The 23,667-nt window shown below is 48.3% G+C and overlaps 1 pseudogene; it reads left to right on the top strand.

Moving 5' to 3' along the window:
* The window catches only part of LOC123191995 (G-type lectin S-receptor-like serine/threonine-protein kinase At4g27290), a 33,243-nt pseudogene extending 29,629 nt beyond the window's left edge, over positions 1–3,614 (top strand).
* Positions 3,615–23,667: the final 20,053 nt, after the last annotated feature.

The following is a 23,667-nucleotide window of genomic DNA, read 5'->3' as shown; positions in this document are numbered from 1 at the left end:
TCGAGTTGCCCCGCTCGTTGATGATCTCGACTAAGGCATCATACTCCTCATCAAGACCATTGACAATAAACGAGTTGAACTCGGAGTCGGTGAGGGGCTGTCCAATGGAGGCCAATGTGTCGGCGAGGCCCTTGACCTTGTTGTAGAACTCAGTGGCAGTGGAGTCAAGCTTCTGACACTCTCCAAGCTGACGACGGAGTGCAAAGACACGAGCCTGGGACTGCGCTGCAAAGGTGCGCTCAAGGATGGTCCAGGCCTCATGAGACGTCTTCGCGAAGACAACAAGGCCGGCAACTGCCGGCGAGAGCGACCCCTGGATGGAGGAGAGGTTCGCCTGGTCCTGCCCCGTCCAGACGCGATGGGCCAGATTGTAGACCGGACCATGCACGCTGTCTACCAGCGCGGGTGGGCAGGGAAGCGATCCGTCGACGTAGCCTAGCAGGTAGTGACTCCCCAAGAGCGGGAGAACCTGCACACGCCAGAAGATATAGTTGTCGGCGGAGAGCTTGATGGTGATGAGATGACCGAAGTGAAACGGCGGCGGCGAAGACAATCCCATCGAGGAGGCTGCCTGGGGTGCAAACACCATGGAGGCAGCCGGAGGCACCGAAGCCGATGCGGGAGGAGGCGGGACCGCAGCCACGGCGGGCGCCGCAAAGCTCGCGGCCGGTGCGGACGCCGCAAGGCCCGCGGCCGGGGCGGACGCCGCCAACCCCGCCAGCGGGGCAGTGTGATCCGCTTGCGGCAGGAGCGGCGGGACGACGCCTGCGGAGTCCGCAGCGGACGGCGGCGCCGCGGTGTGGACCACGAGGTCACGCCCAAGCGAGGGCGCCGGCGGCGTGGAGAAGACGGAGCCGATGCTCCTTGTCCCGATCGGAGCCGGAACAGAGACGGCATCGAGCGGGAGGTTGAGCAGAGCCGCAAGAGAGGCCGGGAGGAAGCCCGCAGCAGTGGAACCGGTGGTGGCGGCGCTCGACATGGCGGCGGCGCGATCGGTGGCGCGGCGGCGGTGCGGGTATTAGGGTTTAGAAGCGGAAGCGATCGTAACCTAGCGTGATACCATGTAAGACAATAAGTTTTGGGGAACCAGCACAACCCTCTAGGGGTGGCTTATCTCATTATATATAATGGTTGTGTTACAATATGTACCATATACGTACATAGGTACAGAAGCTATACATAGTCTAACACTCGCTGCTCGCTGAAACTAAAGAATTTTCTTTCCAATTGTGTTATGGACGTTCAACTATCTCATGAAATATTCCTGCGTTCAAAACACATCCTGCACTCTTACTTCACTTTTGTTCGAAATTCCTTTGCTTTAATTCTAGTTGTTGTTGTACACTTGTACTAGAGTAGACTACGAGATGCAAGTATATTCAGGAACGCATATCAATTTATTTCGTACTAACAGGCACACCTAGCCTTCGTACTTCATTGAACTGGGCAAAGAGACTTGAAATAATCCATGGTATCGCGCATGGTATCTCGTACCTTCACGGTGGATCAGGCGAGAGTGTAATCCACAGGGATCTCAAACCAGGCAATGTTCTTCTAGACGATGAATGGAAGGCTAAGATAGCAGACTTCGGCACTGCCAAGCTATTCGCCATTGATCAAACAGGGCCTGATCAGACAGTCGTTGTTTCACCGTAAGAAAATTTATCTTTTCTAGAAGAAATAGGAGGAATATGAGAACCAAATATATATCACATTGTTGACTTTCATGAAGGGGATATGCAGCGCCAGAGTATGAGAGGCAAGTCTATAGCTTTGGACCAACTGGGCCGTCTCCAGAAATTTGAGGCCCCGGTGCGATATACAAAATGGACCCCTAAATTTCGGAACCTGATAGAAACATTATAGTTGCACTTAATTATTTAACTTAGTTTTATTTCGATCATGTTTAGAAATATACCGAGTATTAGTGCAAAATAAAATAGATTGTACTAAATCGATAGTAATATTCTACGGATCAGCAGCATCAATATTTATGAAAATATCTACTCCCTCCGTCTGAAAAAGCTTGTCCCTCAAAGTGATGTATCTCGCACCAAGTTGATGATAGATACATCCATTTGAGAAAAGCTTGGGACAAGTTTTTTCGGACGGAGGGAGTAGTGTTTTTTAAATATATTTATTTAGTACAATGGCTCGACGAGCTAAAGTATATGATAAATTGATGAAAATATCTAGTGTTTTTGTAACTAGTAATATCATAGAGACGCCATAATCCGGAAATAATTCTGAAACTGAAAAACAAGACCACATCCCAGTTTAGGCTTAGCGTGGAATACTAACAATAAAAGTAATCCATGTACTTAGTAGGAGGGTAGCAGAAAGTTACCTACTACCAATCTACGATCATGGACTTACGCCTGTGTGAACGAGGCCATGTCGGCGGCGAACTGTTGCACAACGCTGGCCAGAGGTCGTCCTGCTCGCGCAAGAGGGAGGAGATATTCCGGGAGGCTGTTCCTTGGCACTTGGCAGCAGCCTAGCTACCTCTGGATCCGGCAGGGCAGTGCCACCGCGGCCGCCGACAAAGCTGGATACCATCATGGAAGAAGAGTACAGCTCCACCATCATGATGTACGACGCTAGATTTCAGGGCAAGATCTCTTTCTTCCTCGGGGCCGCCATCGACAATGGTTCGCCGCAGATCCATTGGACCGTGGTTAATCGGTTTTCAAGGCGGCGCGAGGCAATCGGGTGAATTGTTGGATTAGGGCAGTGCGACGCTTTGACTCGACGTAAAATGGGGCCCGCGCAGGCACCCATTTTCCTGGTTTCTCGGCGCGTGGGGCGTTTCGCAGCTGAACCGTTTACATCGGGCACTCGCAGATCAGGTGTACGAACCAGGGTTTCTCTTATTTTTTCACCGATCGGGGCCTTCACGTTTTTTGGGGGCCCTGTGCGATCGCTCACTTCGCACGCCCTCATCGACGGGCCTGGCTTTGGAGTTATCCTCTTGGAGACACTAAGTGGGCAAAGGAATGTCAGCATGCAGAGGCTACTTTTGAACGTAAGCGCGGTCTTGTTTGCGGTTTCTTAACCATGTTGTCGTGAATTTATTTATATCATATTGTTACAAATTGCCACACAAAAGTAGAAAAAAATTGTAAGCTATACAAATGCTTCTAAGGTAAAGGTATAATACCTTGAACTTTTAGTGGACCTAAATGAGCATCAATGCACCCAAATCCGATATTGGCTGACATAATTAACCATTTTCATTTGGGATGAACTATGAACATTATATAAGATTCCACAATTTTTCAAAATAAAGTAAGGAAATCTCTTTTTTGCAGGCTTGGGGTCTCTGGGAACAAAACAAGACTATAGAACTTCTCGACACAACAATATCATTGCCACTTTCTGAGTCTGAGCCTGAGCTCTTGTCTGAGCTCAAACGATGCATACAGATTGGACTTCTTTCTGTCCAGGATATTCCCAGCGACAGGCCAACCATGTCTACAATTGTCGCCATGCTAACAAGCACTGCTTCGCTGATTAATCGGCCGGGAAGGCCGACCATGGATAACACGGCTATGCATTCGTCCCATGAGCTTGAATCCAACCTCTCGAGCCCGAGTACAGATGATCTGACATAAATTGCCTCTGTGGTTGACTCGGATTAAGAGTTGTTGCCTAATGATTTCTCAGTTCAAGTTACAGGTGTGAACTGTCTTTATTCCATGGTCTTTTTTGTATGGGTGCTACCTCTCCATAGTGCCCTAATTCCTTTTCTTTTACTTTGTGTTACTCTTTTAGTTTTCCTATTTCTGAGTTGATTATCTCTTCAAATTTTACACTTTTCTCCTGAAAAAAATGTACATTTTTATTGTAAAACTGAAGTATAAGAGCAGTGCAACTTATCAACATGTACTGCAATCGATCTTAGTATGTTGATTACATATGAACGAGCCATGATATGAATGGTTGGATGTTGATCCAGAAGGTTCAAAACAGTTGTTGAGTAAATAGGCAATTTCTCGATTAAATTAATCCACGAGTAAATCACTAGCATGGCATTGACACAAATAAACGCATACTGATATTCAGTCAAGCTAGCACATACTACGCTAATTGCAGAAAGATCTACATATAACGATAGCATGACTAAAACAGAAAACAGTAGGAGCGGGATAAACAGTTATACCCTCCAGTAGGCCATGCAGAGGCCGCGGCTTTGGTGGCAGCAACGGCGTCCTCGGCGGCCTTCTTGTCGGCTTCAGCTTTCTCGGCGGCGGCACGTTCGACGTTGGTGGACATGGTGATGATGAAGGCGACGCAGACGTAGAGGAAGTAGACGATCGGAAGCGAGCAGTCGCGTAATCGCTGCCCAAAAACCTATTCGCCCCTCACCCCGTACAGGAACCAGAAGGGCGTGGTTTCGGAGACCTGCTCTCCCGTCAACCGTGTACGCGGCGGACCGGATGGAGTCACTGGCGGCAGCAGCAGCAAGGGAACGACGGTGGGCGTGCGCGTGGGAGCAGATGTGATCTGTTCGTGGCGGCTAGGGTTAGGAGACACCGCACACTTATATAGGCGCAGACGCGTGGAGAGACGTGGGCTCGACCCACGCCCGAGTCTGTGACAGCCCATGATCCAACGTCTCAGATCATGGCCCAGCTGTCAGAGAACTCTCCGTTAGTGACTGGCAAAAATAAGCGCGTAGGTGTGAGTTCGGCTCGGCTCAATCCCGCAACCCGCGGCGCGTTGTGACGAGGCGAGGCGGGCGGCGGAGGAGGAGTGCGCGAGGGCCTCTTCTCTTCTCAAGCTCCAATAGCATGTAGAAGAGAAACCCTTATAAGGAGGTCCAACTCCTCTTCCACTTCCGAGGTGGGACTAAACTTCCCACTACACCTAGTGCCATATAACCCACTAGAGATTTTTCAGAAATTGCTATATGGGCCTTAGAGCCCATCTCAAATTTTAGCAATCCCCCACCAGATCTCGAGGGCCCATTGTGTCCTCTGTTCCAATTACTGTTTCGATATACTAGTGTTTCAGTGAAGACCTGTTAAGGTTGAGCTTCACTGTAACGCCCCAAGACCGAAGCTTCAGAGGCCCTCCAGGGTTTCCGGGTTTCGTCGTGTGATTTGTTTCGTTCATTGCATTCATCTTTGCATCATGTGAATTTGCATCATGTCATCATGCCATCATGTCATTAATCTTTGCATCTCAGATCAACTAAAATAAATTGCATGAATCTTCGGTTCATTTAAATCGAGGGATATTCACTATGGTGATTACTCTTTAAAACATATTCTCCCAATATTTTAGGGAGCTATATAAATTATATTCCAATAATTTGGAATCACCCATAACATACGTGCAGATAATCCCATGCCTTTCTGCTTCGAGTTGATCTCCAAACCTTGCCAAAAATTCTTTCTTCTTTTTTTGAGGCTCCTCCAAAAGTCTCGACATTTTTGGACCTTCCCAAACCTCACTTCCTATTCAAATCATTTGAATTAATTTCAAATGAGTTTGAATTCAACTTCAACCGCGTGCCCACTTCTATTTTTGCGGGATCAAGCTCATTTTTGCAAGTCCGTGGAAATTATCCCTATGCGCAAAATCCTTCCCAAACCCTCTCCTTCTTTTCCCTCTCTCGGTTTTCTTTTCTGCTAAAGGATTTAAGAGAAGAGAGAGAGAGAGAGAAGCCCAGCCTAGGCCGGCCTGCTAGGCCCAGCCGGCCCATCTAACTCCTCCAACCCTAGGCGCCCGAGCCACCTCTACCGATCCCCTCTCCCTCCGCCGCCAGAGAGCTTCAGCTCGTCCCCATCTCCCTCTCGTTCGACCCCCCTCTCTTTCCTTCTCGCATCACTCCTCCCTCCTCTCGATCCCTCTCCTTCTCCCCGCGCCTCCTCCATCTGCAGAGCACCACAGCGCCGCCGCGGCCCTGCCGGTCCGGAGCACCGCGCCTCCGCCCCTGCCATGGACAGTCGCGTCTGTTTCTTCATCGCCACCGGCAGGAGCAGGAGCCCCATGACCTTCACCGTCGTCCTGCCTACTCCGAGGACCTCCCGCACCGCCTCTCCTCTGGTTTCTCCTCGTCACCGTCTTCTGCACCCCGGCCACCCTCGGCATCGCTTCGCCCGTCACCGGCCACCGGTGCCCTCGCCAGAGCTTCTGCGAGCTACGGCGCGCCCCTTCTCCTCCTCCGCCTGGTGCCTGCGCAGCAAACGCCAGGGACCTGCAGGCCGCCGAGTCCAACGCCAGTCGGCGCCCCTTCGCTCGACTGCTCCTCTGCCTCATCCTAGGTGGCCTTGTCATGGCTTTTGCTTTGGCCAGAGACGTCCATGGCCCGACGCCCGCCTCTGTTGCTTCGTCGCCAGCCTCCTATCCGCGAGATCCGGCGATGCCGGCCACCAGAACCCACTGCTGCTTCCTGCCACTGACCACTACCATCGCTTCCTTGCTGCTGCCACCCGGGGTCCTTTGCGTTTTGTTTGTTTCTGACCACTACCACCGGCAAGACCCAGACTCAGAACGCCAAGTACATCTACAAACTAGAAGAACTCGGATGCATCAAGTCCCCGAGGAGAACCATCTTTCGTCAAGTTCGACTACATTGTGACACGTCATGTACCTCTACCGCCTTCTTTAGAATCCCAAGAATGCTAAGTACCTCGACACCCGGCGCCTAGAACAACTACCGACACCGAAGACCCATGAACAAAAATCGTCAAGTTCGACTACCGTTGACGTGCACTTCGCCAAGTACCACACCGTTTTGGAAGACCCGTGAACATCATGTTCTCTATCATGAATGGTTACAGTGTTGTGGGACCGGCAAGTACCCTCTCTGGATCGCCAAGTTCAGCTGCCGATGACATATACCACTACCGTCGCCGAGATCGCGAGAACCTCTACTTCCTCCTCGAAACGTGAACGACTGCCGTCGACCCCAAGTGACTCGGATTCGTCAAGTCCTTCTATGAAAATGTGTATCACTACGTCGCGAGTACCTCTACCGTCATCGTGTACCTCCTACTTCCACTACCGTCACGAGAACAACTACTTCCTCTACGAACTCGACCGCTCCGAAATGCACCTTCGAAGGTATAACGCAGCGATGACCCGTCCGGACCAAATGCAGTATGTTGTATGAGATGCCTGTTTTGCTGCGTGCGGATTTGTTCCGTGCACGTTAGCCCCCTTCCCTTGGCCACCGACATGTGGAACCCGGTCATCGGAGCACCCCACCTTCTCTTGCGGTACACGCTCCGCACTTTCCTTTTGCACCGATTCTCATGAGCTACCGGAACCGAATGTTGCCGTGGCATCATTTTTCGTAGTCGTGCCGTGGCACCCTTTCGTTTCCGCCACGTGACAAATGCTTCATATCTTATGTCAACTTTTTTATAAAATGCATAACTTGCACATGCCATCCGCATCATGAAAATAACATTTTAAAATGTTTAAAATTGTTGTTTGCATTAAATTGCTAAATGCACATGAGGATTTATCGGAATTGTTGTTTGATGTTTCCGGCCTCATTTAAAATGCCTAACTGTGTTTTTTACTCATGTTTCACCTCTTGCCATGTTTAACAACATTTAATATTGTTGGGGTACATAAACGAGAGAGAATTAAATAGTTGATGTGGTGTTCCGTCAATATGCAACTCGTTGCATATTGAGCTCCACTTAACTTGTAGTTTTGTTTGTGCCCTTTGCCATGCCATGCATTTTTAAACCGGACATGCATCATACTTGGTTGTGCATCATGCCATGTTGATGTGATGGTTGTTTACTATGTTGTTTGCTTCTTTCCGGTGTTGCTTCTTCGGGTTAGATCCGGTAACGTCGTGTTGTGAGGATTCGTTCGCTTCCGTCCGTTTGTCTTCTTCATGGACTCCTTCCTCCTTGCGGGATTTCAGGCAAGATGACCATACCCTCGAAATCACTTCTATCTTTGCTTGCTAGTTGCTCGCTCTTTTGCTATGCCTATGCTGCGATACCTACCACTTGCTTATCATGCCTCCCATATTGTTGAACCAAGCCTCTAACCCACCTTGTCCTAGCAAACCGTTGTTTGGCTATGTTACCGCTTTGCTCAGCCCCTCTTATAGCGTTGTTAGTTGCAGGTGAAGATTGGAGTTTGTTCCTTGTTGGAACATGGATTATTTTGTTGGGATATCACAATATCTCTTATTTAATTAATGCATCTATATACTTGGTAAAGGGTGGAAGGCTCGGCCTTATGCCTGGTGTTTTGTTCCACTCTTGCCGCCCTAGTTTCCGTCATATCGGTGTTATGTTCCCGGATTTTGCGTTCCTTACGCGGTTGGGTTATAATGGGAACCCTTGACAGTTCGCTTTGAATAAAACTCCTCCAGCAAGGCCCAACCTTGGTTTTACCATTCGCCACCTAGCCTTTTTCCCTTGGGAGTCGGCATCCCGAGGGTCATCTTTATTTTAACCCCCCCCGGGCCAGTGCTTGTCTAAGTGTTGGTCCAACTAGAGCCATTGCGGCGCCACCTCGGGAAACTTGAGGGCTGGTTTTAGTTGTACGTAGCTGCTTCATCCGGTGTTGCCCTGAGAACGAGATATGTGCAGCTCCTATCGGGATTGTCGGCGCATCGGGTGGTCTTGCTGGACTTGTTTTACCATTGTCGAGGATGTCTTGTAACCGGGATTCCGAGTCTGATCGGGTCTTCCCGCTAGAAGGAATATCCTTCGTTGACCGTGAGAGCTTGTGATGGGCTAAGTTGGGACACCCCTGCAGGGATTTGAACTTTCGAAAGCCGTGCCCGCGGTTATGGGCAGATGGGAATTTGTTAATGTCCGGTTGTAGAAAACCTGAAGTTGACCTTAATTAAAATACATCAACCGCGTGTGTAACCGTGATGGTCTCTTTCCGGCGGAGTCCGGGAAGTGAACACGGTGTTGGAGTATGCTTGACGTAGGTTGTTCTAGGATCACTTCTTGATCATAGTTTCTCGACCGTGCTTTGCCTTCTCTTCTCGCTCTCATTTGCGTATGTTAGCCACCATATATGCTAGTCGCTTGCTGCAGCTCCACCTCATACCTTTACCCTTACCCATAAGCTTAAATAGTCTTGATCGCGAGGGTGTGAGATTGCTGAGTCCCCGTGACTCACAGATACTTCCAAAACCAGCTTGCAGGTGCCGATGATCCGTGCAGATGACGCAACCAAGCTCAAGGAGGAGCTCGATGAAGATCTTGTCCTTTGTGTTGTTTCGTTCTAGTTGATCAGTAGTGGAGCCCAGTTGGGGTCGATCGGGGATCTGTGTAGCATTTGGGGTAGTCTTCTTTTATTTTGGCTCCGTAGTCGGGCCTTGATTGTATCTGGTTGATGTAATGCTTTATTCATGTAATTGTGTGAAGTGGCGATTGTAAGCCAACTATGTATCTCTTTCCCTTATGTATTACATGGGTTGTGTGAAGATTACCTCACTTGCGACATTGCTTTCAATGCGGTTATGCCTCTAAGTCGTGCTTCGACACGTGGGAGATATAGCCGCATCGAGGGCGTTACAAGTTGGTAATCAGAGCCTTCCCCGACCTTAGGAGCCCCCTGCTTGATCGAATAGCTGGCGATGTTGAGTCTAGAAAAATGTTTTGAGTCATTTAGGAATTATATATATCGGAGAGTTAGGACTTCTTTTTACTCCTCAGTCCCTTCGTCGCTCTGGTGAGGCATCCTGACGTAGAGTTTTGACTCTTCTCTTCTCAAATTTCACTAAAAAATTTTAGGATCACGCGGGTATCTTGGAATCGTTCCGATGGTTTTGTGACGAGAACATTGTTCTTGGTGCCTCCTGTCATTTAGGGGTTGTGGCAGTGTCCCGGGGAGTTGAGCTCCGAGGTGTTGTCGTCACAATTTTATCGTTGCAGTTCTGGAATACCTGAGTTTAGTTTCGCCGACATCGAAAATCTCTTTTATGCAGTTGTTGGTGAGATAACCTCGACGCCACCCAGTACTGGGGCGGGAGTTCGGGAGTATTGCCATAACTCGTATAACGGATGCTTTTCGAAGGTTGAGGTAAACGATTTCCGAAGGTTTCTTGGTTATGTGTTGAAGGATGGATACAGCTGATGTAGGATTTGCTAGTTATGGGTGAGATATTATGCTTCCCCTGTATCCCCAACACCTGATTGCATAACCGGAAAATTTCGGGAGTTTATAAGTGGGAATTCAAGTAGCTCTTAGGATATCTTTCCGACAGATGTATGATATGAAATTGGGGTTCGACGTCTAGTGGTCCGCCTATCCACGGTTGGTTTTACAGTGGTCTCGTTGTGTCTTAAAGAGTCCTTGGCTATGCCGACTCGGGGACGCTTCGTATGTCATGTACACTGCCTTGTACATGATGGTGCTGTACGATCGAGCCCGTGTAGGCCCCACCATGAAAACTTCGGACGAAATCTCTATCATATGTTTGTTCCGGCTGATTCTGCAAGCCAATACTTGTTTTGTTTGAGTTGTGGTATTCGAGTTGCTTCGATGTCAAATGGTGATTCCATACTTTTCCTAAGTGGTGTTCTCATATTCCTATGTGAATACTAATCCTTCTCGATCATCGAGTTTGTCATTTCAATTTCTTTGAACCGGTGTGCTTCTCTTCAAATGGATCCAATCTTGTCAACATTCACAAGATCAATTATCAGTTCTTCTCAACAGTGTTTGTTTCGTTCGTCCCAAGTTGCCTTTGTTTTCCCGCCCACCCACCCTTTTTCCTCAAGGACTCAGATGTCTTAATCAAGTATCCTTTTATTCATGTGAAGTCTCTCCATTCTTTTCCGTCAATATTCTTACCCGGTGGTTCTCAAGAAGATTTCTACTAGTTCGTCATTCTTCATTCTTTTCTTCACCGGTGGAACTAATTCAAGCTTTGTTGATCATATCTTTCTCCTCGTTTCAAATTACCTCTCATGCCGGGTGCTCCTCATATTCATTCACTTCTCGTTATTCATTTGTTCCGGAGTGCGCAAGATATCTCAGAAGGCTCGTCCTTTCATTCAAGATCAGTTCAACCTATTTCGAGGTTGTTATCTCATTCAAGCCATTTAACTCAACCGGTGCTTCGCTCTTCTAAATCATCCCAACGGTGTTTCTTTGAGTGGGCCCTAACCACAGGTTTTTTCCTAGGATTTACCTGACTCTTCTTATTTTCCCAGAGTTTTTCAAATACATTTCAAAGTTTGACGTAAGAATGAATTGACATCAGTCAAATGTCTTTCTCCAAGATTTTTCCAAATTCTTTTCATCATTGGCTCAACCTTTCCATTCTTCATTCCGGAGTGCCTCAACAATTCATGGTGGTGTTTCTCATCGTCATTCTCAACATTTGAAGACCGAAGAAGAGTTTTACCTCTATCTTATCCGTTCTCTCAGAGATTCGTGGTTCTAATTCGAGGCCATCCTCTCATAATTGTTTTGATCGTGAGAATTCTTTTCACCATCCGGAGCATTTTCTTGAGTTGTTTTCCATTTCTTTCCTCCGAAGGCCATCTTTTCAAATATTATTCATTTCAGCTGGCAGCTCACATTCTCCAAATCTTACCGGTGCATCGATCAAATATCCTCTAATCAGTTCTTGATCTCTTCATTCTCATGTATCTAAATCCCCTCAAGCTTCTTCGTTCATTTGCTAATTCTTCCGGTGTTTCTTTATATTTTTCATTGTTCATTTTCAATTCTTACGGTGGTTCGTTTCAAGATTCTCTTCTTTCGTTTATCATATCAATTTATTTGTTATTTCTATCCTACCGGTGGTTCGTCCAAGACCTTCTCAATTTTACGCTATATCTATCTTAATCCTTTCTACGAGAATAAGTAGTATGCCAAATCCATTGCTTGCCATCAATTTAAATTGGTGAAGGATAAGCATAATGTAATTCTTATTCTTGTTTCATCGAGTAAATTCAATTATTCCGGAGGTTCATCAAATTCTCGGTTTCAATTGGTTCATCTTTTCTTTTTTCCCGGAGTTCCAAGCTCTAATTATCACGGAGATCCATCTAAATCATTGCAAGGATTCACCTTGTGTTTTCAATTTCTCTTTCTTTTTATTCTTTTGTTACCGGAGTTTCTTCATGGAGGCTATACATGATGGTTCATCAAGGATTTATTTCCTTCTCGAAACATTCATCAAGATTCTTTTCTAAGGAGCTTAAGTTTCTTCATCTTGCAATCTGGAGTGCAATTCTTTCTTCCATATCATTGGAGGTGGTATTATGTCATTCTTGATAATTTGAGTTCATGCTTCATGTTTCACATGTTGTTAAGAGTGAGATATGTTAAATCCCTCAACCTCTTTGTTGGAGTTATCTTGGGTTATATTTCACATAAAGCTTTCCCTAAGGATCGTTTGCTATTTATGGCGCTCACAAATGACCCAAATTCTTCATCTATCCTCCCGATGAAATAAGTTTCTCGTCTTGTTCATATCAATCCAATCTATTGTTTCCATTAGTGGCAGAATGTCACCTCATAATTTGAGATGTATTCCATAAGACCATATCAAGCTTATTCTTTTCGTTGTTGATTTTTTTCCAACAACTCCGTTCTAGCATTTGTTGTAAGCGTGCTCTCTCAAGATCTTGGTTCCCCTCGTTCATTCCATTCCATTCTTACTTTTGTTCCAGAGGCATTGTGATGTTGCTCTCTTCAACCCATCTTCTTGTTTTATCAAGATCATGTTCTTTTCATGCCTATCCATTTAACTGGAGTGTTGTGCCCTTTTGCTCAAGTTCTTTTCACTTTATCATTCCTTGTACATATCATTTTAACCGGAGTGCTTGCATGTACTTCTTGTCCATTGTAACCTTTTCTTATGTCTTTCAACCCACAAGGTTCCCGTGATGTTCCTCCTTTCTAACAGAGTGTTTTCAACCTCGTTCATCTTTGTTGTATTCTTTCTTTCAATTTGTTCAACCTCTCAAGGTTATTTGGTTTCACTCATTGGTCAAAGAAGCAACTTAATTTTACCTCTTCCTCTTCCGTTTTCTATTCGGTGCCATCCTAGATCTCGGGACGAGATCCTCTCGTAGTGGTGGAGTGTTGTAACGCCCCAAGACCGGAGCTTCAGTTGCCTTCCAGGGTTTCCGAGTTCCATCGTGTGATTTGTTTGGTTCATCGCTTTCATCTTTGCATCATGTGCATTGCATCATGTCATCATGCCATCATGTCATTTCTTTTCTTAACTCAACTAAATAAATTGCATGGATCTTCGGTCCATTTAAATCGAGGGTTATTCACTATGGTGATTACTCTTTAAAACATATTCTCCCAATATTTTAGGGAGCTATATAAATTATATTCCAATAATTTGGAATCACCCATAACACACGTGCAGATAATCCCATGCCTTTTTCTTCGAGTTGATCTCCAAACCTTGCCGAAAATTCTTTCTTATTTTTTTGAGGCTCCTCCAAAAGTCTCAACATTTTTGGGCCTTCCCAAACCTCACTTCCTATTCAAATCATTTGAATTAATTTCAAATGAGTTTGAATTCAACTTCAACCGCGTGCCCACTTCTATTTTTGCGGGATCAAGCTCATTTTTGCATGTCCGGGGAAATTATCCCTATGCGCAAAATCCTTCCCTAACCCTCTCCTTCTTTTCCCTCTCTCGATTTTCTTTTTTGCTAAAGGATATAAGAGAAGAGAGAGAGAGAAGCCCAGCCTAAGCCGGCCTGCTAGACCCAACCGGCCCATCTAACTCCTCCAACCCTAGGCGCCCGAGCCACCTCTACCGATCCCCTCTCCCTCCGCCGCCAGAGAGCTTCAGCTCGTCCCCCATCTCCCTCTCGTTCGACCCCCCTCTCTTTCCTTCTCGCATCACTCCTCCCTCCTCTCGATCCCTCTCCTTCTCCCCGCGCCTCCTCCATCTGCAGAGCACCACAGCGCCGCCGCGGCCCTGCCGGTCCGGAGCACCGCGCCTCCGCCCCTGCCATGGACAGTCGCGTCTGTTTCTCGTCGCCACCGGCAGGAGCAGGAGCCCCATGACCTTCGCCGTCATCCTGCCTACTCCGTGGACCTCCCGTGCCGCCTCTCCTCTGGTTTCTCCTCGTCGCCGTCTTCTGCACCCCGGCCACCCTCGGCATCGCTTCGCCCGTCACCGGCCACCGGTGCCCTCGCCAGAGCTTCTGCGAGCTACGACGCGCCCCTTCTCCTCCTCCGCCTGGTGCCTGCGCAGCCAGCGCCAGGGACCTGCAGGCCGCCGAGTACAACGCCAGCCGGCGCCCCTTCGCTCGACTGCTCCTCTGCCTCATCCTAGGTGGCCCTGTCATGGCTTTTGCTTTGGCCAGAGACGTCCATGGCCCGACGCCGCCTCTGTTGCTTCGTCGCCAGCCTCCTATCCGCGAGATCCGGCGATGCCGGCCACCAGAACCCACTGCTGCGTCCTGCCGCTGACCACTACCATCGCTTCCTTGCTGCTGCCACCGGGGGTCCTTTGCGTTTTGTTTGTTTTGGACCATTAAGACCGGCAAGACCCAGACTCAGAACGCCAAGTACATCTACAAACCAGAAGAACTCGGATGCATCAAGTCCCCGAGGAGAACCGTCTTTCGTCAAGTTCGACTACATTGTGACGCGTCAAGTACCTCTACCGCCTTCTTCAGAATCCCAAGAATGCTAAGTACCTTGACACCTGGCGTCTAGAACGACTACCGACACCGAAGACCCATGAACAAAAACCGTCAAGTTCGACTACCGTCGACGTGCACTTCGCCAAGTACCACACCGTTTTGGAAGACCCGTGAACATCATGTTCTCTGCCATAAATGGTTACAGTGTTGTGGGACCGGCAACTACCCTCTCTGGATCGCCAAGTTCAGTTACCGATAATATATACCACTACCGTCGCCGAGATCGCGAGAACCTCTACTTCCTCCTCGAAACGTGAACGACTGCCGTCGACCCCAAGTGACTCGGATTCGTCAAGTCCTTCTATGAAAACGTGTACCACTACCGTCGCGAGTACCTCTACCGTCGTCATGTACCCCCTACTTCCACTACCGTCACAAGAACAACTACTTCCTCTACGAACCCGGGACCGCTCCGAGAATGCACCCCTTCGAAGATATAACCGCCGAGACGATGACCCCTGGACCGAATGCATATGTTGTATGAAATGCTCGTGTTTGCTCTGTGTCGGAGTTGTTCGGTGCACATTGCCCCTCTTTCGCCTTGCCACCGACATGTGGGAACCCGGTAATCGGGAGCACCCCACCTTCCTTGCATGACACGCTCCCGTCACTTCCTTTTGCACCGGTATCCCCGTGGGCTACCGGATAACCGATATGTTGTCGTGGCATCATTTTTCGTATTCGTCGCCGTGGCACCCCTTTCCTTTCCACCATGGTGACAAATGCTTCATAATGCTCTTGTCATTTTTTAATAAAAATGGCATAAACTTGCACATGCCATCCGCATCATGTTTATAACATTTAAATGGTTAAAATTGTTGTTTGCATTAAATTGCTGAATACACATGAGGATTTACCGGAATTGTTGTTTGATGTTTCCGGCCTCATTTAAAATGCCTAACTGTGTTTTTTTACTCATGTTTCACCTCTTGCCATGTTTAACAACATTTAAAATTGTTGGGTACATAAACGAGAGAGAACTAAATAATTGATGTGGTGTTCCGTCAATATGCAAGTCGTTGCATATTGAGCTCCACTTAACTTGTAGTTTTGTTTGTGCCCTTTGCCATGCCATGCATTTTTAAACCGGACATGCATCATACTTGGTTGTGCATCATGCCATGTTGATGTGATGGTTGTTTACTATGTTGTTTGCTTCTTTCCGGTGTTGCTTCTTCGGGTTAGATCCGGTAACGTCGTGTTGTGAGGATTTGTTCGCTTCCGTCCGTTTGTCTTCTTCATGGACTCCTTCCTCCTTGCGGGATTTCAGGCAAGATGACCATACCCTCGAAATCACTTCTATCTTTGCTTGCTAGTTGCTCGCTCTTTTGCTATGCCTATGCTGCGATACCTACCACTTGCTTATCATGCCTCCCATATTGTTAAGACAAGCCTCTAACCCACCTTGTCCTAGCAAACCGTTGTTTGGCTATGTTACCACTTTGCTCAGCCCCTCTTATAGCGTTGTTAGTTGCAGGTGAAGATTGAAGTTTGTTCCTTGTTGGAACATGGAGATGTTGTTCTTTGTGGGAACATGTTTATTGTTGGGATATCACAATATCTCTTATTTAATTAATGCATCTATATACTTCGTAAAGGATGGAAGGCTCGGCCTTATGCCTAGTGTTTTGTTCCACTCTTGCCGCCCTAGTTTCCGAGATATTGGTGTTATGTTCCCGGATTTTGCGTTCCTTACGCGGTTGGGTTATAATGGGAACCCCTTGATAGTTCACTTTGAATAAAACTCCTCCAGCAAGGCCCAACCTTGGTTTTACCATTTGCCACCTAGCCTTTTTCCCTTGGGAGTCGCGCATCCCAAGGGTCATCTTATTTTAACCCCCCTAGGCCAGTGCTTCTCTAAGTGTTGGTCCAGCCCAGAGCACTGTGCGGGGCCGTCCCTTGGCAACTTGGGTTACATTGGCTCCCGTATGCTTAGCTTATCCGGTGTGCCCTGAGAACGAGATATGTGCAGCTCCTATCGGGATTTGTCGGCACAGTGGGTGGTGTTGCTAGACTTGTTTTACCATTGTCGAGGATGTCTTGTAACCGGGATTCCGAGTCTGATCGGGTCTTCCCGCTAGAAGGTATATCCTTCGTTGACCGTGAGAGCTTGTGATGGGCTAAGTTGGGACACCCCTGCAGGGATTTGAACTTTCGAAAGCCGTGCCCGCGGTTATGGGCAGATGGGAATTTGTTAACGTCCGGTTGTAAAAAACCCTGAAGTTGACCTTAATTAAAATACATCAACCGCGTGTGTAACCGTGATGGTCTTTTTTCGGCGGAGTCCGGGAAGTGAGCACGGTGTTGGAGTAATGCTTGACGTAGGTTGTTCTAGGATCACTTCTTGATCATAGTTGTTCGACCGTGCTTTTGCTTTCTCTTCTCGCTCTCATTTGCGTATGTTAGCCACCATATATGCTAGTCACTTGCTGCAGCTCCACCTCATACCTTTTACCCTTCCTATAAGCTTAAATAGTCTTGATCGCGAGGGTGTGAAATTGCTGAGTCCCGTGACTCACAGATACTTCCAAAACCAGCTTGCAGGCGCCGATAACTCTATGCATATGACGCAACCAAGCTCAATGAGGAGCTCGATGAAGATCTTTTCCTTTGTGTTGTTTCGTTCTAGTTAATCAGTAGTGGAGCCCAGTTGGGGTCGATCGGGGATCTGTGTAGCTTTTGGGGTAGTCTTCTTTTATTTTGGCTCCATATTCGGGCCCTGATTGTATTTGGTTGATGTAATGCTTTATTCATGTAATTGTGTGAAGTGGCGAGTGTAAGCCAACTATGTATCTCTTTCCCATATGTATTACATGGGTTGTGTGAAGATTACCTCACTTGCGACATTGCTTTCAATGCGGTTATGCCTCTAAGTCGTGCTTCGACACGTGGGAGATATAGCCGCATCGAGGGCGTTACATTCACCTAGAGCAAGTAGTTACACTCCTTCACAACTGAACAATGGACTATGCCTTGAATTGTCAGTTTGGTGTAAAGAAGTTTCACCACATGTCTTACTAGTACTAGGCTGCCGAAGGCTGACCCCTCGGGTTGAGCATATAAGTCACACTCCTAGCCTATTCATGAGCTTACTAGAGATCACCCCTAAGGGAGTCCTGGATTAGGGGGTGTTCGGATAGCCGGACTATACCTTCAGCCGGAATCCTGGACTATGAAGATACAAGATTGAAGACTTCGTCCCGTGTCCGGAAGGGACTTTCCTTGGCGTGGAAGGAAAGCTTGGCGATACAGATATGTAGATCTCCTACCATTGTAACCGACTTTGTGTAACCCTAACCCTCTCCGATGTCTATATAAACCGGAGGGTTTTAGTCCGTAGGACAACATACCCAACAACAATCATACCATAGGCTAGCTTCTAGGGTTTAGCCTCTCTGATCTCGTGGTAGATCTACTCTTGTACTACCCATATCATCAATATTAATCAAGCAGGACGTAGGGTTTTACCTCTATCAAGAGGGCCCGAACCTGGGTAAAACATCGTGTCCCTTGCCTCATGTTACCATCCGGCCTAGACGCACAGTTCGGGACCCCCTACTCGAGATCCGCCGGTTTTGACACCGACATTGGTGCTTTCATTGAGAGTTCCTCTGTGTCGTCGCCATCAGGAAGGATGCCTCGCCCCGTCTTTAAAGACGGCACCGTTGCTAAGGGAGCTTTGGCTGTCGGCCAAACCCTCCGGCTAGGTGGTTTTCTTATGACCGCCTGTTCGGCTTCTGCGCCGACGATGACCTCTCGAGCCATCGAAAACAATCTTCATGTCAGCTCGGAACTCGCCAAGCAGTTAGATCCAATGGAGCTCTCCTCAATAAACGAGCTCTTGGATCGCATCGCCGCCCTGGGAGTCGCTACGGATTACGACCAGATTGGGCCTAAACCCGATCTGAGAGAGATTAACTCTCCCCAAGTCACCCATCACGTTGCCGTGGTAGAGGGACAGTGCAGCGACTCTTCATCTATCTTAAGGACTAGCTACGTCCGGATTCCCGATCCCTCCAAGCCGGATACCTGCGGAGGGGAGGATATCACTCAAGACCTGAGCTTAGAGTCAGGCGACGGGCTGGATTCATTGGACAGCATCCAGGAATCCAAATTTTCGAGTTCGGAAATTCCTCGGCCTCTGAGCCTCAGATGGGGTGAGGCTTCAGATTAAATTCCGCCCACCCACCCGAACATAAGCGATCTATCCCAGATTAGGCAAGAGCTCGATGAAATAGTACATCATTACTGGGCCAGATTCCTCCTGGTTAAGAACTGGATAAAGGACTGCCGCGAGGAAGACGCAATCTCAATCTTTTGCAATAATTGCACGGACAAGGGAATCCTCAACGCCATAAGTCGCCGTGATATTACACGCTTCGCTGACTTGGCGTCCATCGTACGAAAGTACTGTGCGATGGAAAGCGCCTAGAAAACCGAAATAAAATTTGGGGACGATCCGGCCCTGAATACAAACCCAGTCCAAAATAAAAGGGTGCATCATCGCCAGACACCCGGGTCAAACACCAAAAAGCAAAAACCCTCTACAGGGCATGGAACCGTACTGGAAGGATGGCTTAATGGACCCTATAAAATTCACAGTATAGAGGACGCCACACCAACTCACAGCCTTAGAGCATGTTGGATACTCCGGCAGGTGGCCAAAATTAGCGAAAATCTCCTAATTCCGGAGGCCACAGAAAGCCACCCCAGAGACACCAATACGGTATTAACAGTCTTCGAGACTTTCGCATGAAATAATATGCGAAAAAGGACACTCCGCAGCCTTGCCGAAGTCTACCAAGTAGCAACAATAAACCCATGGAGTGACACGGCTATTACCTTTAACGCCAGTGATGAACCTAAATTCCGAACAGCTCGAGCACCAGCATTGGTCCTCAGTCCAATAGTGGACGGCTTTCGTCTTACCAAGGTACTCATGGACGACGGCAGTGGATTGAACCTCATTTATGAGGAAACCCTTCAAAAAATGGAAATAGACTGGAACCGCATCGAGCGAAGCAGCACAACCTTTAGAGGAATAATCCCCAGTCGGGAAGCGCGCTGTACAGGAAAAATCACACTGGATGCGGTGTTCGGCACGCCGGATAATTACAGGTCCGAAGAGATCACGTTCCATGTGGCTCCGTTCAGCAGCGATTATCACGCTCTGCTAGGGCGGGAAGCGTTTACAATCTTCCAAGCAATACCCCATTATGGGTACATGAAGCTCAAGATGCCCGGGCCTAACGGGATCACCACTCTCACTAGTGATCCAGACATAGCATTCCGCGCTGAAAACAAGACAGCCGCACTGGCCCTCGAGGCACTATCCGAAGCCCTAGCGGCTAAGGAACTGACTGCGCTGCGCTCTATGGTGAATAGGGATGATGTGGTACTCGACAAAAGATCCAAGTCCACCTCCTTTAAACCGGCGGACGAAATAGTAAAATTCCAAGTCCATCCAACGGACCCCAATAAAACAGCTTCCATCGGGGCACAGTTAAACCCTAATGTAGACGCCGCACAGCGAGAGTTCCTATGAGAGAACTGGGACATTTTTGCCTGGCACCCTTCAGACATGCCAGGAATCCCACGCAGGCTGGCCGAGCATAGCTTAAACATCCAAACAGGATTCAAACCTATCAAACAGGCTCTTCGGCGTTTTTCCGAACCTAAGAGACATGCCATGGGAGAGGATCTAGCAAAGCTATTGGAGGCCGGATTCATCAGAGATATAAAACATCCGGACTGGCTAGCAAACCTGGTGATGGTACCAAAGAAGGACAAATCCTGGCGCCTGTGTGTTGATTTTAAAGACCTTAACAAGGCTTGCCCAAAGGATCCCTTCCCCCTCCCCCGCATTGATCAAATTATCGACGCTACCGCAGGACACGATTCGTTGTGTTTCCTCGACGCATATTCCGGCTACCATCAAATCAAGATGGCAGAACCAAACCAAGCCGCAACGGCATTTATCACACCATACGGCCCATTCTGCTTCAACACGATGCCCTTCGGGCTCAAAAACGCTGACGCAACATATCAGCGCATGATTCAGACATGTCTGGCAAACCAGATCGGCAAAACAGTGGAGGCATATGTAGATGATGTGGTCGTCAAAACAAGACATGTCGAATCTCTAGTAGACGACTTGAGGCTCACATTTGATAGCCTCCGAACATACGACATCAAGCTCAACCCGGAAAAATGCGTTTTCGGCGTTCCAGCCGGAAAGCTCTTGGGCTTCATTGTATCCGGTAGAGGAATTGAAGCAAATCCAGCCAAGATCCAAGCTCTGTCGCAACTGGATATCCCAAAGGACCTCAAACAAATACAAAAGTTAACCGGATGCGTGGCGGCTCTAAGCCGCTTTATCTCCCGCTTGGGAGAAAAGGCCCTACCCCTCTACCGCCTCCTTCGGCGCACCAAACACTTCGAATGGACGGATGCAGCCACGGCCGGACTCGACGAAATAAAAGCCATACTGGCAACAAACCCAGTCCTGGCCGCGCCAAACATTGGCAAAGCAATGCTATTATACATTGCAGCAACACATCAGGTTGTAAGCGCAATGCTCGTCGTCGAACGAGAATTGGACGGACACAAATTCCCCTTCAAAAGCCAGTCTATTATGTGTCCACTGTCCTCACTCCCTGCAAATCACGGTACCCGCATTATCAAAAGATTGCGTACGCGGTATTCATGGCATCCCGGAAGCTATGACACTACTTTCAAGATTGTTCAATAATAGTAGCCTCGGAAGTACCACTTAACGATATTATAAACAACCGTGATGCAACGGGCCGGATTGCAAAATGGGCCATTGAGCTCCTCGCGTCCGACATAACTTATAAGCCACGGCGAGCCATCAAGTCGCAAGTCTTGGCCGACTTCGTCACAGAATGGACGGAGGCCGAACTCCCTAAAGAGTACGACACATATTCAAATTGGATCATGCATTTTGACGGCTCCAAGATGTTAGCCGGACTGGGGGCTGGCGTCGTTTTGACGTCCCCCACAGGAGACACAGTTCAATACGTACTCCAGATTATGTACACGGACTCCAACAATGCAGCCGAATATGAGGCCCTTTTACATGGTCTCCGGATGGCAGTATCCATGGGCATTCAACGCCTAGAGGTGCGCGGGGACTCGAACCTCGCAATATCCCAAATAAATGGAGACTTCGATGCCAAGGATCCAAAAATGGCAGCTTACCACAACGCCATCCTAAAAATGTCAGCTCGGTTCGAGGGGCTTGAATTTCACCATATAGCCCGGGAAAATAATCAGGCGGCAGATGTCCTGGCACGCATCGGCACAAAACGCGATGTAGTCCCCCCCAACATCTTCTTGGAAAGGCTGTTCAAGCCATCCGTAGTATGGGAAGGGGAGCCGAACAATAACAGCCCGGACCCAACCGCATTGCCCGACACCGAACATTCTGACACAATCGGAGGCTCTGCCAATGAAATAACACCTTCAGCCCATGTAATAATGGCCGTCATCGCCCCGTGGACAGAACCATTCCTCGCCTACCTTACTAGGCAGGAACTCCCCGAGGACCAAAATGAGGCACACTACATAGTGCGGCGATCCAAAGCCTACATAGTCCACGAGGGAGACCTTTATAAGAAAAGCACTACCGGAGTCCTTCAAAGGTGCATCTCCGAAGAGGAGGGGCGGGACCTCCTGGCTGAAATTCATGCCGGACTCGGCGGTCATCACGCTGCAGCTCGGTCCCTTGTAAGCAAGGCCTTCCGTACAAGCTTTTATTGGCCGATGGCCCGGGCAGACGCTCAGGACTTAGTTCAACAATGCACCGGTTGCTAGCTCTTTGCAAACCAAAGCCACATGCCACCCACCGCCCTCCAAACTATCCCCATTACTTGGCCCTTCGTGGTCTGGGGGCTTGACATGGTTGGACCCCTTAAAGGCGGAACCCACAAGCAAAAATACTTACTGGTCATGGTGGATAAGTTCACCAAATGGATAGAAGCCAAGCCTGTTAAGACGGCCGAATCCAGACCGGTGATAGACTTTATATCCGGGGTTGTACACCGTTACGGCGTCCCCCACAGCATCATCACTGATAACGACACGAACTTCACGGCCGACGAGGTAAAACTCTGGTGCAAAAACATGGGCATCAAGCTCGATTATGCTTCCGTCTATCACCCACAAACTAACGGCCAGGTCGAACAAGCAAATGGTCTTATCACGAGCGGCATCAAACCCAGATTAGTGCGGTCCCTCAAGGAATCTAACACGCACTAGGTAGAGGAGCTCGACTCCATACTCTGGGGGCTGCGGACCATGCCGAATCGCACCATCGGACACACACCATTCTTTATTGTGTACGGCGCAGAGGCAGTTCTGCCTTGCGACATAATTCATGACTCACCTCGAGTGCGCATGTACAAAGAAAGAGAAGCCGAGCTCAATCGGCAGGACAGTTTGGACGCATTGGAGGATGAGCGTGACGAGGCAAAAGCCCGTTCCGCATTCTATCAACACCAGGCTCGAAGATACCAAAGCAGAGAAGTACGGGCCAAAAATTACAACGTTGGCGAATTAGTTCTACGACTACCGGACAAGAAAAGGACAAACTCAAGCCCAAGTGGGAAGGTCCCTTCATAATTGACCAAGTCCTGACTGGTGGAGTGTACCGCCTGCGAGATGCATCGGATAACCGACTCGAGCCGAACCCATGGAACGCAGCCCGTCTCCGAAGATTCTATGCCTAGCGCCGGATTCTGTGTTCGTCTCCTTCCTCTCTCCATTTTTTATATACTTTCTGTCTTACATTCCTCTTCTCTCTCTCTCTCTCCCTCTCTCTCTCTCTCTCTCTCTCTCTCTCTCTCTCTCTCTGTTATAGCCTTTAAAGGCTCATAAAGTGACACGCTATCCACGCTCATTAAACCTGGGGGCTTCTTTAAACAGAAGCTTATCTATACGGGCTTCATGCCCAACACATGTGTCACACTTCTGCATGTACCTTTTATTCACCATTATATGCATCGATATGA

The sequence above is a fragment of the Triticum aestivum genome, chromosome 2A, assembly GCF_018294505.1.
Source record: "Triticum aestivum cultivar Chinese Spring chromosome 2A, IWGSC CS RefSeq v2.1, whole genome shotgun sequence".
Classification (NCBI taxonomy): domain Eukaryota; kingdom Viridiplantae; phylum Streptophyta; class Magnoliopsida; order Poales; family Poaceae; genus Triticum; species Triticum aestivum.
Note: the sequence above shows the minus strand (reverse complement) of the source record. Positions and strands in the feature narration are given on the sequence as shown.